General features: G+C 46.7%; 1 protein-coding gene across 2 annotated transcripts in view; it reads right to left on the bottom strand.

The window, feature by feature from the left end:
• The window catches only part of SLC39A11 (solute carrier family 39 member 11), a 262,852-nt gene that overhangs the window by 77,850 nt on the left and 167,766 nt on the right, over positions 1-17,236 (bottom strand). The window lies entirely within an intron of this gene.

The raw sequence follows: 17,236 nt of genomic DNA, 5'->3' as shown, positions 1-17,236 counted from the left end.
TTGCCACAAAATGTATTGGATCTAAAGCAAAATTTTATATCTATAAAGCTATGCAATTGCATCCACGATAAAAATTCTATCAGAAAAGCTGTCTAACAATACAAGGCTTTGGAGAGACTTAATATTTCTACTGGCCAACTTAATGGACCACTGGATAATCTGCTTTTTCCCCCAGCCCAAACTTTGGCCAGAAAAAAAAAAAAAAGAAAGCAAAACATAGTATGTTTGGCGAGAAAGCTATTTCCCAAAGTCATCTTAATTTAACTGGAGACCATTTCCGAGGGAAGACACGTATCGTGACAGTCAGTTTGATGGCTGGAAGCATTTCCCCTTCAGATCAGCAGATCTTCCTGCAGATCTTCCTCTAGTTTAAGAAGTATACCACTCTGTCCCAGACATGGTGGTCGCTGTTTAAAACCAGAGCGGCAATAAAAGTAATGTGAACATGAATGATTTAGCATCTAGAGTCTAGGGTTGGACACAATCTATTATAAAGATGCCTGAGCTACTTAATTGCATCTGTAAGACCACAAGAGGAATGCTCAACCACACAAGAAGTTGCTTTCAAGTGTCTTATAAACATTTCCCGGTGAGCAGGGCAAAGTGGTATAGGGGCAGGATCATCACACTGCGTCGAATACCTGCTTCTGGCCCTGTCTCTGCCATTACCTAGAACCGTGAACAAGTCCTCCAGTTTCTTGATCTGGAGAGTGAGCACATCAGTGAGAATGAACGGAGGAGTTAGATCGTGATGTGAGAATATAAAGCTGTCCTATGATTTCATCCAACACACTCAGAAGGTTCCAGAAGGAAGACAGGAGAAAGGTGCAGCCTCCAAAAGGCAGTAGGGTGCAATTAGCCCTACTAATGGCTAGGAGGCAATGGGAACAGCACAACCAGAGCACGATGTGGGTGACCTGCCAGTTTTGGAATGTAGACCACTGGCCATGGAAACACCATGACATGAGGACAATTACCTACATTTTACACAGAGGAAATGAAGCCTCACAGTTTAATAACCAGCCCAAGAACACCAGCACGTGGCCGAGCCAGGATTCAAACCCCAGTGGGCTCTTCACCACCACACGGCCGCTTCCGCAAGGACAGGTCTTGAGTGGGGGCTCTTGCCACAAGGTTATGTAGGTGCATCACTGCCTCTGAGCCTCTCGGACCGACCCCTGTGTGTGAGTGTGTTGTCTTCCAGCATCCTTCCTCCCCTTTTCCTTAGTAAGAGGACACTGCACTACAACTTTCCAGAAGGCAAAGCAAGAGTTGGCAGTTGTCCTCCTCAGGACTATTTGAAGAAAGGAGTGGTGACTGAAGTCCCAGTGGCCATCCTGGACTATGAGGTCAACTCTGAAGTGCCATTGGCAAAGGGGCCTGTGGCCCTAACTGTGTTCCATGGTGTTCTGTAGCTGCCCGCCCATGATGGACTGCCTGTCTCCAGACTTCCTTTAAACAAGAGAAGAAGCCATTGTTTCAGGTTTTCTGTGTGTGCAGACACCTCTTATCCTAACCAGGATGTCAAAAAGCCCATGACGGGGGTTAGCACTGGTCTTCAAAGTCCCACATGCTTCATTCAAAATCACCTGCCCGCATTTCTGTGGGCTAAGACCACTCCCTGAAGGCAGCTGCCCAAGTGTATAGTGCAGTCATATTTCCATGACTGTACTCTCCAGATTGGACTTGAACTCGAGGATCCCTCCATCCCTAATAGGAATGAACTCACAGAAACAGTTTTGATCACTGGTGGCAGCAGAGAGTTATTTTTTAAAACATCTCTTAGCTAATTTCTTTTGCTCTTCCTTCCCATCCCGGTCCCCATGCCAGGGAGGAAAAAAGAAGAAAAGGAAAAGGAAAAGGAAAGGAAAAGGAAAGGAAAAGGAAAAGGAAAAGGAAAGGAAAGGAAAGGAAAGGAAAGGAAAAGAAAGGAAAGGAAAGGGAAAAGAAAAGAAAAGAGAAAAGAAAAGAGAAAAGAAAAGAAAAGAAAAGAAAAGAAAAGAAAAGAAAAGAAAAGAAAAAAGAAAAATTAGCCAGGCAAGAGTACATCCAATTCCCTTTCTTAATTAGAAGCAAAACATTTGTAAAGCGGTGGCACACTTGCTTGAAGAGCACTTGCAAATTATCTAAGAGAGCAAAACTAGCATATTAAGGAAAGCAACGGGGGGTTGAGGAACACATTCCAGGCTAGGGGAGGTGATCCAGATTCACAGATGGTCTGTTAATTACAGCTGGGGGTTGGAGGGTCCTAATCCCTTCCCTCTTTGGCTGTGCATGGAGAAGGGCTCATGAGATATAACAAACCTCCAACATGTCAACAGCACAGCGATGAAATCTATCATCCCAAACTAACACTCCTGAGTTGCCTAATGGATTTTAGGGAAGCGTGCAATGAAATAATCCTTTCCTGGCAACAGAGATTAGATTCATACCCCACAGCCCAGCTCGAGTTTAAGGGGAGAGATGTGAAGAACAGAGTTCTTTTTCCAAAAGAATAATTTACTTCTAACCAACTAATAAACAAGTAATTAGTTCCTTCCAAACTCTGGTCTGGGGAAGACAGTGATTAGCTGGATCACAAGGGTTTTCTGACTTCGGGGTCCTGGGGAGCCAGCTGTACTGTACCAGAGGCAGGAATGAGTGACTAGCGCGGACCCCAGGGTCTGTTTCTCTGGCCAGTGTTAAAAGCAGTTTGGCACACAGTAGGGGCATTCCATACAGGGTGGTTATGTTAGTGATAAGGATGGCACTACCTCCCAAGACAAATGAGAGTGTTTCATTTTTTAGTCAATTCGGTGAAAACTTGGTTTCTTACACTGTGCTGATATCTATTCTCCTGTATCTTGTCCTTGGTTCTGCAAACCCAAGGGCGAGGCAGCCCTTCCAGGACATAAAGCAGCTTGTCCCACCTGTATCTACTTGCTCCAACCGACAAGGTCCAGTCATCTTAGCCAGTGTTCCATATTCTAGTCTCCAGCCCAGCATGCCAGGGGTTCTTTCTGCAAGTCCAAGGGCATAGGGCTTTCTTCTACCCTTGGGGGCCAGGAGGAGGGTGCCCCGCTCCGGGAGTGGGCGAGCCACTGCAGACAGAGCAGTAGGCCTGAGAGGCACCGTGTCAGGGGGTTAATTTAGACCCACAGGCTGATTGCATGCCCCCCAAGAGGTGGTGTGTAGCGAATAGTTTGATCAGTGAGTGACTGAATGAATGATTACATTTCTTATTGAAAACCCAGACTCCTCTTCTTGCTCCTGAATATGCTTTTATCACTTGCTGGGGGCAGGGTAGGAGGGTGGATCTAATTTGGGGACTCTATCTGGTCCCTGTTTCTGCTCATTTTCACCTTGTTAGAGCTCATCAGAATTCCCACATGTTGACATCATTCCACAAACTACCTGTCCCTCCCAGACTCATGTCACCTACAGATTACTTGGCATGCCATCAATATACCCATCTAAGGTTAGATTGATTAGATTATATTTGTCTTATACAGGATGGGGCAAAAGAGGTTTATTGTTTGTGAATATGTGAAACAGAGTTTATTCTTGTATTATTATTTATTAAGTATTGCATTATGTTCCATACAAACAACTGTAAATCTACTTTGGCTCCACCTGTATTCATATTACAAGTTTTTAAAAGACAAGTTAAACATCCTTTGCCTGGTCATTTTGGAAGGACAGTATTGTGGGCTGAACTGCATCCCTCTCAAAATTCCTCCATTGTCATCCTAACCCCAAGACCTCAGAATGTGAGCTTATTTGGAAGTAGGGTCACTGCAGATGTAATAGGTTAAGATGAGGTCATACCTGAGGCGGGTGGGTCCCTCATCCAAGGTGACCAGTGTCCTTACCAGACAGACGCAGAAAGCAGGCAATGCCAGGAGACCACGCACAGGCCAAGAAGAGAGGCTGGAGGCACATTCTCTTTCCTGGCCTCAGAAGGAACCGACCCTGCTGAACTTGATTTTGGACTTCTAGCCTCACAACTGTGAGGCAACACATTTCTGTTCTTTAAAGTCTCCCAGGCTGTGGTCGTTTGTTCAGCAGCCACAGGAAACTAACACAGAGGGCGAGGGACCAGATGGCCCCACCCACCTCCCTGCTCACCATGGACTGTACAAAGCCCTTCTCCATCACAGGAAGGGGGGGGGGGGGACAAAACCAACCCTAAGATCATGGAAGGTGAGCCACCATCTGCAAAGGCTTCGAGAGTCTAGACACCTGCAGACCCGCCTGTGACGACAGCAACTGCATGGACAATTGAACAGTGAGCTGATGGCACTTGAGGCTTTCCCAGTGGGCTCCGTCCATTTGGCAGGACCCTTCAAACCACCTTGGGAAGTCACTATTTCCATTTAGCAGAAGGGGAGGGAGGGAGGGAGGGAAGGAAGGAAGGAAGGAAAAGAAAAAAACTGGCTCCAGGGAATGAAACTACACAGTGGTCAGCTCTGAATGGGAATCTAAGGATGGCGGCTCTGCCTCAGTTTCCCCAGGAGCACGCCCCTCCTGTTCCTCCAGCTGTGCTGCCCACAGTGCAACCCCCAACCTTGTGCCAGGCCCTGTGGTCCCTCTGGGCTTCCACACGTGCTAAAGCAGGAGGAATCCAGGTAAGGCAGGTGAGACACCACAGCCCAGACACACTGGCTCACTTTCAATTAACAACAGGTATGCTGAAGCCAGAGAATAAATACCTTCTGTGACATCCCTCGGGTCACACTGAGAGGGAAGGTGACTGACTGTGTAGCTGGGTGAGAACATATGTGGAGAATCACAATAAACGTGGGCCCTGGCAGGTAGAAGAGGGTATAGGCTGCAAGGGTATCAAACTCATTTTCACTGGGGGCCACATCAGCCTTGAGGTTGCCTTCAAAGGGCTGAATGTAATTTTAGGACTGTATAAATGTAACTACTCCTTACCTAGGGGCAAGGAGCTCGATGCTGCCACCAGATAGAAACAAGGTGCCAGGTTGGATAAAACAAGGTGGAGAGAGGGCTGGATTTGGCCTGTGGGTCTTGTGTTTGCCACCTGTTATCTACGGGGATAAAAGGTGATGGAAGGAGACTTGACTTGGGGTGGTGAACATACAATATACAGATGATGTGCTATAAAATTGTATACTTGAAACCTATGTAGTTTTATTAACCAATCACCCCAATAAATTCAATATAAAAGAGAAAAACTGGGGCCATTTCCTGTTAGAAAACGTCGGTTTAGGAGAATCTGCCTTCTGTGGAATGGTTTTTGTCTATTTTCCCTTCTGGACTTTGAAATTGTCTTCCAAGTAACAGTGAGAATTTTATGAGAGCCACAAGGTCATCTGGAAACCAAAGTAAGTTATTATGAAGATGCAACTGTTATATAACAAAAAGGGGTTCAGTGCTGGGGTCCCCACATCTAAAAATAAATCAGGATTAAATGGCTGCTTCATTCTGTCTACATCAGAAAGTGCTCTCTGATATAAGAAAACAACATAAAACTTAAGACCCTATTTTTGTCAACTCGTGCACCAACACAGCTGCATCTTAGACAACACGTCAACTTGTTTAAAACACATACAGAAAAGATGAGACTTTTCTTCCTGTTCTCAGAGCAAAAATCCTTCACTCTTCTGTCCAGCAACCCAAAGAAAAACAAGGGAATTTGTGGCTTGGTTTCCTTGACAACCTTATCTTCACTCCAGGCACCATCTCCTGTCTCTAAGCAACAGGGCACTCTTCAGAATTAAGGGGAGGCAAAACCCAGGCTTATCAGGAATCCTCAAGGACCCAACAAGTCAGGGCAGAGCAAGTGGTCCCTTACAGGGCAGAGCCCAAGGACCAGAGAAAGATGCATGGCCCAGTATCTTCACCACACACCCCCCCCACACACTCATGTCCCCCAAGTCCTTGTGCCTGCATTTCCACCTGTCCACTCTCCTCCCCCTGGCTTATTCTTCCATCCTCCAGCGGGCTCAGTGACTCAGTTCATCAGCTGGCTTCTCCCACAATCCCCATTCCCCACCGAAAGGCCCTATGTGACTCTGGTATGAAAGGGAAGCTGACCCTAGAGACCGGGGCACAGCAGGGAAAGCTGGTGCCACTGTGCCTTACTGATTTATAAATAAATGGCTTTGCTGGAGAAAAGCATTTGGTTAAAAGAGCATGAGAGAAAATGCCTGTATTGCAGCATTGACATTTAAGAAGAGTTTGCGTGCAAAAAGAAGATTCAGAGATTTTTTTCCCCATCCGCATGCCCCCACCTCTTCCCTAACATCTCTGTGCCAGGAAGGGTTTCTGAGAATGTGAAGAAGAGGAGCAGATGAACAAGGTATCAGGAGAGGACAGCTCTGAACTTTAATCAGAGCAAAAGAGAGCTGAGGAGAGCTGAGCTCTGAAGCTGAAAGGAAATGGAATTTGGAAGCCGGAGGCGCCGGGCAACAGTGCTTTTAGCTGCGTATCCAATAATCAGGACAACTGCTCTTTATCTGGTAGCTTTAATCATCAAGCAGGCTCCTGTCCACGGCTGTATTTTATCCTCATGTCATCTGTGAAGCTAGGAGGTGGGGCAGGGTGGGGGCAGGAGCAATTAGGCACCTCCCTTCCCAGATCTAGAAATGGCAACTTAGAGAGATTGTCCTATATACACACAGTCAGTTATTTTCAAAATACGATAAAGACCATACATTCTGATTCCTAATGCTTACTGATCCATGGAAATAGGGAACTGGACTAGTCTGAATTGCTATACTTCAAAAGCAATTTCCAAATTTCATTGTCTTCCTGAGCTGTGAGTTGTTTCTAGTTAAGTTTTTTCAGTAGCTTATCAATAAGGCAGATCTGCTGGGATTCCTCCCCTTGCTCCCTCTCCCTTGAGTAAAATTAGGAAGTACAAGGGAGCTGTCTCATTTTCATGCCCTTGTTTGAGTGCCATTTACAAGAGCTGGTTTGCTGGAGCCAAGGGACCAGCAGTCTAAGGCTGAGAGTGAAGCCTGAGCCACAGGATGGACTGGCTGCAAAGATCAACTGCTTAGGGCCACTTGCAGGGTTAGGTAAGGTAAGGAGTGGGAGAAGGAGGAGATCAAGGAAGGGGGCAAGGGGACCTACCATGCTGTGGGCCCTGGCAAGCTTTGGCACAAGATCCAGGGCAAAAGGAAGTGAGACCAAATGTATATACTCCCAACAGCTCCCCCCACTGCAAGGGCAGGCGGACTCATAACTGCTGAGGATCAGACCCTGAGTGAGGATGTGGTCCTGCCCCTCTGAGCAGAGAATCTGCAGAAAACACAGGCCAAGGGACTGTGCATCCCTCGACGGGCTGAACCACTGAAGAACCAGAGGGAACTTGAAATGGCTTGGAAATCTAAGTGCTGGAGGAAGCTTGGGCTCATTACAAGCCCCCTAGGGACTTCACACAGACTGAGCTTGCAAACCGTCCACCCCCATGTGTATCCTGTGGGGAGCAGCCCACCTTTTCCTTTCCTCTCCCAAACCCCGACACTGAGTGTATCACCTCTGAACAGGTCTCCGTGTCAACAAAGAGATGGGAGGCAAAAGCTATGGAAGTCATTTAAGTCATGACACGTGCGCTAAGTGGCGAGTTCAAGTAGCCATCACTACCCTGAAAAGTGAGACAGCCCAGAAGAGTGAGGAATGGGCCTCAAAGTACATTTCACTCGTTCTACTTAATCAGAGAAAGGGAAAGAAAATGGAATTTTGATTTCAGAGTTCATCCTTGGTTGAAAATTGTTATTTGCAAAACATAAGTAACATTTTAATTATTTTCAACTCCACACCATAACAGTAACAGCTATCAAGGGAACAGAGACAAAATAGAATCAACAGGGACTTATGAAATCCATAATTAATGTGCACTAAAATTAGCATTCATGAATATGAATGAGGTGGGCCTATTCTAAAGTATGCATCTGAAATATTACCAACTGATTAAACTCGTTATCCGCTACAGCTTCCGAACAAAGGAGGCCACCTCAGCAGGGGAGGCTCAGCAACACCTGAGTCGGTTCCTTGGTCAGATTTCCTGCTAGCCAAGGTACCGGGTGTTTTCATTAGCCAAAGTTTTGGAAAAGTTATAATTCTCTTTACACTGAAGCAAGACAAGTCAAACTCTTGTCAGAAGTTACCGTACAGCCAGCATGGATCACGTGGGATTCTGGAATTCCCACTTGGTGACATAATAATGTTTGAATCGTGTGATGACAGCAGCTGGCCCACTTGCAGTAGGAGCTGTCCTGTGTGGCTTCTCCAGGAGGAGGCGGAAAGGCACAGTGGCCCCCCTTATCTGTAGGGGATACATCCAGGACCCCTGGTGGATGGATGGATGTCTGAAACTGTGGTCAGTACTGAACCCTGTTTGCACTGTTTTGTCCTACACACATACCTATGATAAAGCTTACTCTATAAATTAGGTGCCTGAAAAGATTACAATAATACAATAGAACAGTTACAGCGATACACTGTATCGCTGATACACTTTTATTACAGCGATACACTGTAATAAAAGTTAAGTGACTGGCTTTGGGGCCATGATTAAGTATGATTCGGGTGACCAGAACATAAGCACTGTGGTACCTTCACAGTCGATCTGATCACTGAGACAGCTACTCGGTGACTGACGGGCAGGGAGCGTCTACGGTGTGGAGACCTGGACAGAGGGATGATTCATATCCCGGCAGGACAGAGTGGGGGGCAGGAGATTTCATCATGCTACTCAGAAGGGCACTCAATCTGAAACTGATGACTTGTTTACTTCTAGAACTTTCCATTTAACATTTTCAGACAGTGGTTGACCATGGGTTAACTGAAACCTCAGAAAGTGAAACCTTGGAAAGCAAAACCTCGGATGAGGGGGAACCACTGCATTTCTCACTGCAGCCTTGGCCTAGGGTGGAGCTGCCCTGCTGGGAAGAGCAGCGGTGAGAAAATTCTGGCAGAAAGGATGGACAACTCCTGACACCAGCTGATCTGCCCCCAACACATGGAGGCGGTCATTGTTGTGGCTACGCATTATCTCCTCATCACCTCACTACCAGTGGGAAGAAAGAATAGCCCGGTATTCAGCTACAGCCTTGACCCTGCCTGCCCACCCCTGTACAGAGCACCCCTGCTGCCCGCTCCACTCCCCTCCACCGTGGATGGAAATGCTGGCAATCAGTCCTACAAAGCCTGGGTTCAACTGCAACTCTTAAAGTAGTAAATGTTATTTTCAAAGTGCACTAAGCCAAAAGAGAGTTTACACCCTTGCTCTGAGGGTTTGCACTTACTGTTCTGACTTCCTGTGATGATCGATTCATTCTGCACTGCACTACAATATGTGGGTGTATGACCTTTCTTCTGTTGGGCTGCAGCTCTTTGGAGAAAAAGGCTGTATTTTATTCTCTTATTCTTTTTGTATCTCTTGGAACACCTAGATCTGTAACATCCAAGTAGCCACATGTGGCTACAAAGCACTTGGAATTTGGCCAGCGTGACTGAGAAATGAATAATTCTATTTCATTTTAGTTAAAGTTTAAATTTCAAAACCAAAGAAATAGAAACTGTTTTTTCCTGTGTACACAGCTTTGTTTTGGTAGGACTATACCTCACTTGAACCACTGAAAATTTAGCACCCAAACTGAGATGCGCCAAAAATACAAAATACATACCAGACTTCAAGGAAAAAAAGCATGTAAAATATCATGATATTTTACATTGATTCTATGTTGAAGGAATACTATCTTGCCTATTTTAGGTTAAATAAAACATATTTTGAAATTTAATTTCACTTGCTTTTTACTTAACATGGCTACTAGAAAGTTGAACATTATTACGTAGATAGCTTGCATCCTGTGTCCGGATGGAGTGCCCGAGGACGCACTGGCTGCTTGTTTGGTTGGGCACTATAAAGAGATTATTCTATCACCTCTCACCTGGTCTCCGGTCTCCCTGTAACCAGAGAAAAGCCAGTTTTCAGGCCAGGTGTCTGGATCAGAGGCATAATCCGTGCCCGGGACACAAAATGAAGAAACCTGGCAGCAGAGAAATAAAGCTGCTGGTGCCAATTCACGAACGACCTCCTCCCTCTGCAGTGGATTAAAGTGCAGTCAACGACAGTTTGCGGAGGGAGGAGAGAGAGCCAGACTGCCAGAGTGTGTTTCATTCTCATCTCAGCAGCATCGGGGCTTTGCGCTTGAAGCCAGGAGAAAAGAGTAAATGTTCACCCATAGTAAACGAAGAATGCTGTTCCCACAGGGGGCCAAGCTTTGCCAGGCGGTGCATTATCTTACTCAGGAGCACAGGGGGAGACGGCCCTGGAAAAACCTGACAGTAAACGCTGCAGGGGTGTTCATGTGACAGTGGATGTCCTCGCTTCAAAATCGGAGAGGCCGACAGTTACGGCACTTTGCTCGGGGATGGGTGCATGGCTCTCTGCAGGTAACACAGCACCCAGAGGAGAGGATGAGGAGCCCATCCTTGGAGCAGCTCTTCCCCCCTCCTGCCCCACCCCCCCCCAACATCAACATGAGGACAAGTCTGCTGAACAATCTCCCGTGCAAGCCGCCCCACCCCATATGGTCTGCCTCTTGAGAGCTGCTTGTATTAGACAGGGCAAATGGAAAAGGCCTTACCAAAACCATGTTCTAGCCATTATCTGCCCAGCCATTGCTAGAAAGACAACTGGAAACTTCTGAGCCCTAATACAAAAATGTGTTCAAATTCTCCGTGAATTGTTTTCTCTAATTGACACAACAGGTAGGAGGATGACAGAATCTGGTGACAGACGTGGGAAGGAGCCTCAATTTTAGTGCTCATCCTGGTGCAGCCTTAACGCAGCAGGTTATTTATCTTCCAGGCCAAGAGCAGGCGATGGGCGTCCGAGTGTCTGCAGCCTGTGGCAGGAGTTGACAGAATCACAACGTGGCCCTACCACTGCTTTGCGATCAGGCAGGGACCCCAGAGTGGTGACTTCACCTCCGGGCGCCTGTGCCGACTCTCACGCTCCAACCCAGCAGCGACATTCAGGAGTGTGCCACCAGCCTCTGCTCCGGCACATACCCCAGGAACATGACATGCTGAGCAAAATGTCATCCTCTGCTAATTATAATGTCAGGCTTCCCACTGAGACATGGATAATTAAAGGAGACTATTACAGTGTTTCCAAACTCCTGGAGGAAATGAGAAGCGCCTTCAAAAGGAACCTGCTGGAGATGAAAATTCAAGTGATTGGAGATGCTACACTAGAGACCACCAAGACCAGAGCCAATCGATCCTGGGGGGTGAAGCAAAGGGAAGACCAAAAAGGAGGGAGAAGGGGTTGCGGGGAGAGGAGGACACAAGGGAAATGAACGATTTTCAGGTCCTTTCTGTGCTAGGCGTCGTCATGCACACTTCACAGGAGGGAACATGGTGAGTGTCCCTGCTGGTTGCCATCACTGCCATGTTCCAGCTGGGAAAGCTGGGACCCCCCAGTCTTCCCTAAGGTCACAAGTAGTCATGTATTTGGTGGCTCCATGATCCAAGCCCTGGCCTTTCTAACTTGAAATCCTGTGCTGGTCCCATCTCCCCAGGTCACCTTCCTTGATGTGGCTGAAGGGTTGACGATCTTTGCGGCCTGGACTGTCCTCACTTGGTGGTGGCGGTAATGGCTGTGTGGGGGCTGCAGGCGTGCTCATTTCCTCACAGCTCTGCAGAGCCCCCACAGGGACAAGTCCTGTGCATGGACGAGGCTCCAGTCCGTGTTTTTTCTGCCCAAATCTCCTTGCTGAATGGAGCCCATTGCCTCTGCCATGTTAATCACACCGGCACGCCAGTGTAGCACTGCAGACATGCGCACCTAATGTGGTAAGATTCAAAGAACCAGAAACATGTCCTGAATTTTTCAGTAACCTTTGCAATCCACCAGGAGAAAGGAAGCAAGCTCACCAAACAAGAGGGAGGCTGGTGGCAACATAGAGACAGAACGTGAAGCAACTCTATCAATACCTGCTTGTGTGACCTTGAGCTTGGACTCGAACCCTTCTGGGTTGCAGTTTCTAAAACGTAAAACAGGGATACAAATATCTAAATCGTATACATGGAGAACTTTATGCCTGGAACTTCAAAAGGCCCCAGGAAGTAGCAGCCTCTAGTATTATGAATGTATTTTATGACCACCAATGATTTATGCTGTTGAGTGGGGCTCAGTTTACTCATTAACTGAGCCTGGGTCTCTGACTGTGGAGGGAGCTCCTCCAGGTTCTAGATGCAAAGCAACGGGAAGCAGAGGCTGTTACATCAGTGTTTTCTCTGGAAAAGCCCATGCCTAATAAAATTTTCTATTCGGTCCCTGTCCCAGGAAAGTAAAGAGTTGGTAAGTTCTTCATTCTGGCCCCTAGCTCCTTCCCACAGAGTCTAGGTGGTGCCCCAGCTGCAACGGAGACCAGGCAGAGTAACGAGAATGCCCAGGCTCACGCCACCACAGCCCCAGAGCCTCTCATGACGAAGGAGACTGTGCAAAGGGGGCTGTCCAGGACTGTCTGGGGTGGGATAAGGACCCTGGATTACCGGGGGCCCCTAACTGTAATCACGAGCACCCTATAAGAAGGAGGCAGAAGAGATTAGACACGGAAGAGGCAGCAGTGTGGCCATGGGGGCAGGGACTGGAGTTCTGTGGCCACAGGGCCAGGAGGGCTCTAGGAGCTGGAAGAGGCCAGGAGCCTCCAGGGGGCGCATGCCCCTGCCAACACCTGACTTTAGCCCAACGAAAGTAATTTCAGGCTCTGGCCTCCAGAACTTTAAGAGAATAAATTTGGGTTGTTTGAAGCCATTAAGTTTGGGATAATCTGTTTCAGCGACCATAGGGAACTAATACAATACTTCATTCTGTTTTCAACCTGCGATTAAAACAACCCCAATACAATTATCTCAAGCATAAAGAAAGAGTTCCACACACACCCCTGTGTGTGTGTTGGGGGTTGGGGCATTGAGGCGGTTGGGTGACGAAGGTCTCCCTTCCAAAATTATGTTCGTCTGATTGCATGCTTCATATATACTCATTATAGAAAAGCAGAGTTACAAATCTCACAAAAACATGAAGGAAATAAAAATCAGCCATAATCCCAGGATGAACCAACCACTGTTCATATTTCAGTGTATAAATCTGTGGGTTTTGCTCCCGAAGCAAAATCACTTCTGATTACAACCTCAAGCATTTCGTTTAAAGGTGGAAATGTGGTCTACAAGGAGCTGTCCACGAAGACAAGCCAGATACTTAAGATCAACTGCCATGCTGTTCTGAAGACACAAGCAGTGACCCCCAGGTCTCTCTGTGTCCTGGCAGCTGCCACAACATGACCTGGACCCAACTCTAATGAGAGAAAAATAAGGAACACGAGACTCCCCAGCCTCTTCTTCTATGGACTTTGTAAATCACCGCACAGAGAGGAAAGCCCACCATGTTGTGGAAACTCACAGAAGTTAGACGCCATCCCTGAGCCCACCTGGTGGCCAGGGTGGAGGGAACAGGGACACCTGACTCCCGAATGGCTTCTCATCTCCTGGAGAGGAGGTTAGGTGACAGAATGTACCAGTCGGTGAAGGCACTGGAATATCTATTGCTCCTCAATATGAATGGTAACATGGTATACAAAAAAAAAAGATGGCACGGACCTTCTTGCAAGGAGCCCCATATATCGGGGAAAACAAACATGTTCAAATAACTGCCATTCGGAGACTATCATTGCCATATCGTGACGGAAGAAGGCACAGGATACAGCAAGGAGCCCTAGAGGAAGGAGTGACTAACTGCTGAATAAATGAGATCAGTAATGTACAATCTGTGTTATGTTTCACAGCATCGCCCAACGCAAGGACTGGAAGAAATCACAGTGTTCATTAACACGCCCCTCCCCTAAACTGTCAAATGGAGCAGTGAGTGTTTGAATGAGATTACCTCTCGAATGCCTTTAAGCTCCTACTGTAACTTTCTCACATACAAAGCAATGGATAGCAGTGCCCTGTTGAGACCATAAACTACTCATGAAAAGAGATTAGTGGGAACTCAATTGCTACTTGATTTTTAGTTCCACTCAAATACAGAAAAGGAGGCTGTTTGCCTCAGGCCCAGGAATCCCTGGAAGGCTCGAAGCCCTTAAGTCTACAATCTATCATGTGAAAAGCACTTTAAGAGACATTGTGTTCAGTCTGGGGTCACTGTCAGAAAAACATCCTTTCCTCGGGACATTGTTTTCTGGAGAAGGATGAAGAATGAGGAGGACGAGGCATCTCCACCCTCGGGAGCATTTGCATCCACCCTCACGGCCACTGGCCTCCACTGCTCCTTACCACTTCTTCCAGAAACAATTCAACTGCCTGCACACCCGGCCATCTGTTTTTCTAAAGCGGGGTTCTTTCCTGCTCTAGACCTGCAGACAGACGGTCTTCACAAGGCCTGTGAGCACCCAAAACTGCCTGCAAATACTGTGCGCACAGCATCCTGTGCGCACAGAAGGGCACTGCTCTGACCAGATTCTGAAGGGGACCTGGGAGCCACAGAAGACAAAGGACGCATGTGTCCTTGCACATGTGAATCAAATATTAACTCGAGTGCTCTGGGGGCGTCCACACGCTGATGTGTGTGTCCTGAGACTCCAGAAACCCCCAGGAGACAGGGCACTCGCTAACAAGCTTTTACTTCAACATTAAAAAAATTTTTTTAACAAAATGTCATCCCCAGGACATATAAAACTAATTGAGCAAAGACAAAAAATTCAAAAAAAAATCAATTATCCATTTAGTCACTTTGAAAAATCTATCTTGCAACCCAGAGTCTCAGGGAATGTCAAAGCTCTAGTTAAATTTTTAATAAACTGGAAAGGATAATGTTAAAGAAGAGACCTTTTCAAAGGTGAGCTCAGCTGGCCCAAAGGTTATGGGTTATTGCTAAAGAAACCACACACACGAAGGTAAGCTGGAGACAGGCAAGTTGTGGCAACAGTTCTCGGCAAAGGGCGTGAAGCTGCTGATGGGAGCTGAGGGCGAGTGACCCTCTCCTCAGACGAGTTAGACACTCGAGACTCCAGGAGAGAGACCCAGTGGGGTCTTTGGGGACATGTCCATTTTGACCCTTGGTGATTTTATCTAGTATTACGGGTTTGAATGACATCTATGTGTCAGTGATTCACAAATTTATCCTCCTAGTCCACAATGGCACCAGTCCCAAACCAATCCATCCAGCTGCCTCGTATCTCCACATCAATGTCTAATGGCAATAAACCTCAGAGTCCAAAACCGAATTCCCAACAGTCCCCCTTAAACCTGCTCCTGCTGCAAACTTCCCCTCTCAGTTGATGGCAATTCCATCTTTGTAGCTGGTCAGTCCTGAAATCCTGGGGTCCTTCTGGGCCCTTTTTCTTTTGCACCCTACATCCAGTCCATCTGTGAGCCCCATTGCCTCCACCTTCCATAGACACCAGAATAGGAGGCCTCCCCACCACCTCCGGCACTGCCACCCTGATTAGCCACCACTGTCTCCACCTGGATTCCTCACAGGTGTCCCTGCTTCCACCCTCGCCCCTCCTAAGTGCAGTCTGAATTCAGGGAACAATTCCAGTCGAGCACATGGGGACACAGTAGGGTAGGGGCAGCTGTGATATGAGAAGGGGTAGGTCAGGGGAAAGCATATTCCTGGGTCCTCAAAGCCCATCGCTATGACATCTGCATCTTAGAACACTTTTGTTCTGCAGGGAGACAGAGAATCCCCACTCAAGCCAGTAGAGTTATTTTGTTTGGCTCTAGACCCACCAGACATACCTTTTGTTCTGTTTCAACGGATTAAAGAAGGGATCTTGGACAGCATAAAGACAGCTACTACTATGACCAAAAGGGCAGCACAAGCAACTTCTCTTCTCTAAGGATCAGCTTGGAACAGGGCGAAAGAGACTGTAGAGACTCTCAAGTTGCCCTCTGCAGCGCCCCTGGTCTTCCACCAAGCTCTTTAAGACACTGGGGGTGAGTGTGACCAGACCCCCCAAAGGCAAATCCACGTGATCGATCAGCTTTATACACTAGTGTCCCACATAAGACTTCATCTGAAGGTATACTCAAAAGCAAGCTCTGGAAAATCAACCAAAAGAATTAACACCCAAAGAGAAAAAGCCAAGAGGAAAATGAGAAACAGAGGCCGCAGAAAAACTTGCACAAGCCAGCCTACATGATCACAGGCCAGTGGTGCTCCTCCCCCAGAGGAACACTGTAAAACGTGATTGGATGACACAGGCAGATTCAATATACACACTGGAGTACATAACACATCACCACTTTTGTTCTTTAAACATGAGCAGGAACCGTCCTCTCATGCAGGCCTAAGGCTGTGGAGTTACCCCCAGGGAAAGGGACTCAGCTTGGCTGTGGCCTTTGCTCCCACATAGGAAGCCAGAAGGTAATGGGATGACATCCACAGCGGCTTGGAAGGGAAATACGGGTCTCTAGCCAGCTTTGCCCACTCAAGTCATTACTTCTGTAACAAGGAAACAGGTTGACGCTATGAACTCTGCAAGGACTCAGGTAATATGTCATCTGTGGACACTCCCTAAGCAACATTATTGCTCAAACTGTAGTTCTAATACAACAAAAAACGGATCAGAATGTTTAAGACCGCAAGACTGAGGAAGTCACGGCTGGAGAGGAGAACAGAAGCATTACTGATGCCAATAACAGCATGTTTGCAGAGTTCGTAAGCCCCAGCTACTGTTGGAAACATATACATATGTTTAAACACATATAGAGCATATACATATATAATGTTTTATCAGACACATATGATATACACATACAGCATCCTCTTTATCAAAATAAATGAAGTTTGCTTTGTAAAAAACATCCTAGTTATCTCAGTGGCAGCATTATCCCCATTTCAGAGATGAGAAAATCAAGTGAACTCCATGTGACCTGTTATGATATACCAATGAGTAAGTAGTAGAGCTGGAATTCCAAAAAGTAGCCCAAGGAGTTCCTCAGGTTCCCCCAATTTATTTTTTATAATGCCTTCATTCTTCTTTATTCTTATCTGTGTTTTCTAGTTATGCTATATAAAACATGTGTTATTTTTTGAAATTGTACTTAAACATTTTTTTCAATGAAAATAAATCCAGAGACACAAAACCAATCCCCCAAAATGCTAAAAAGGAAAGGATTGATAAGGACATTTCAGAAAGATGTCCCGAGTACAGAAAGCAGGTAAGACAAATGTCTATTTAAACTGTACTGAAATCTGTATTTGAAA

This window comes from Phyllostomus hastatus, unplaced genomic scaffold (genome assembly GCF_019186645.2).
Source record: "Phyllostomus hastatus isolate PE091 unplaced genomic scaffold, TTU_PhHast_1.1 phas_contig_210, whole genome shotgun sequence".
Lineage (NCBI taxonomy): Eukaryota > Metazoa > Chordata > Mammalia > Chiroptera > Phyllostomidae > Phyllostomus > Phyllostomus hastatus.
Note: the sequence above shows the minus strand (reverse complement) of the source record. Positions and strands in the feature narration are given on the sequence as shown.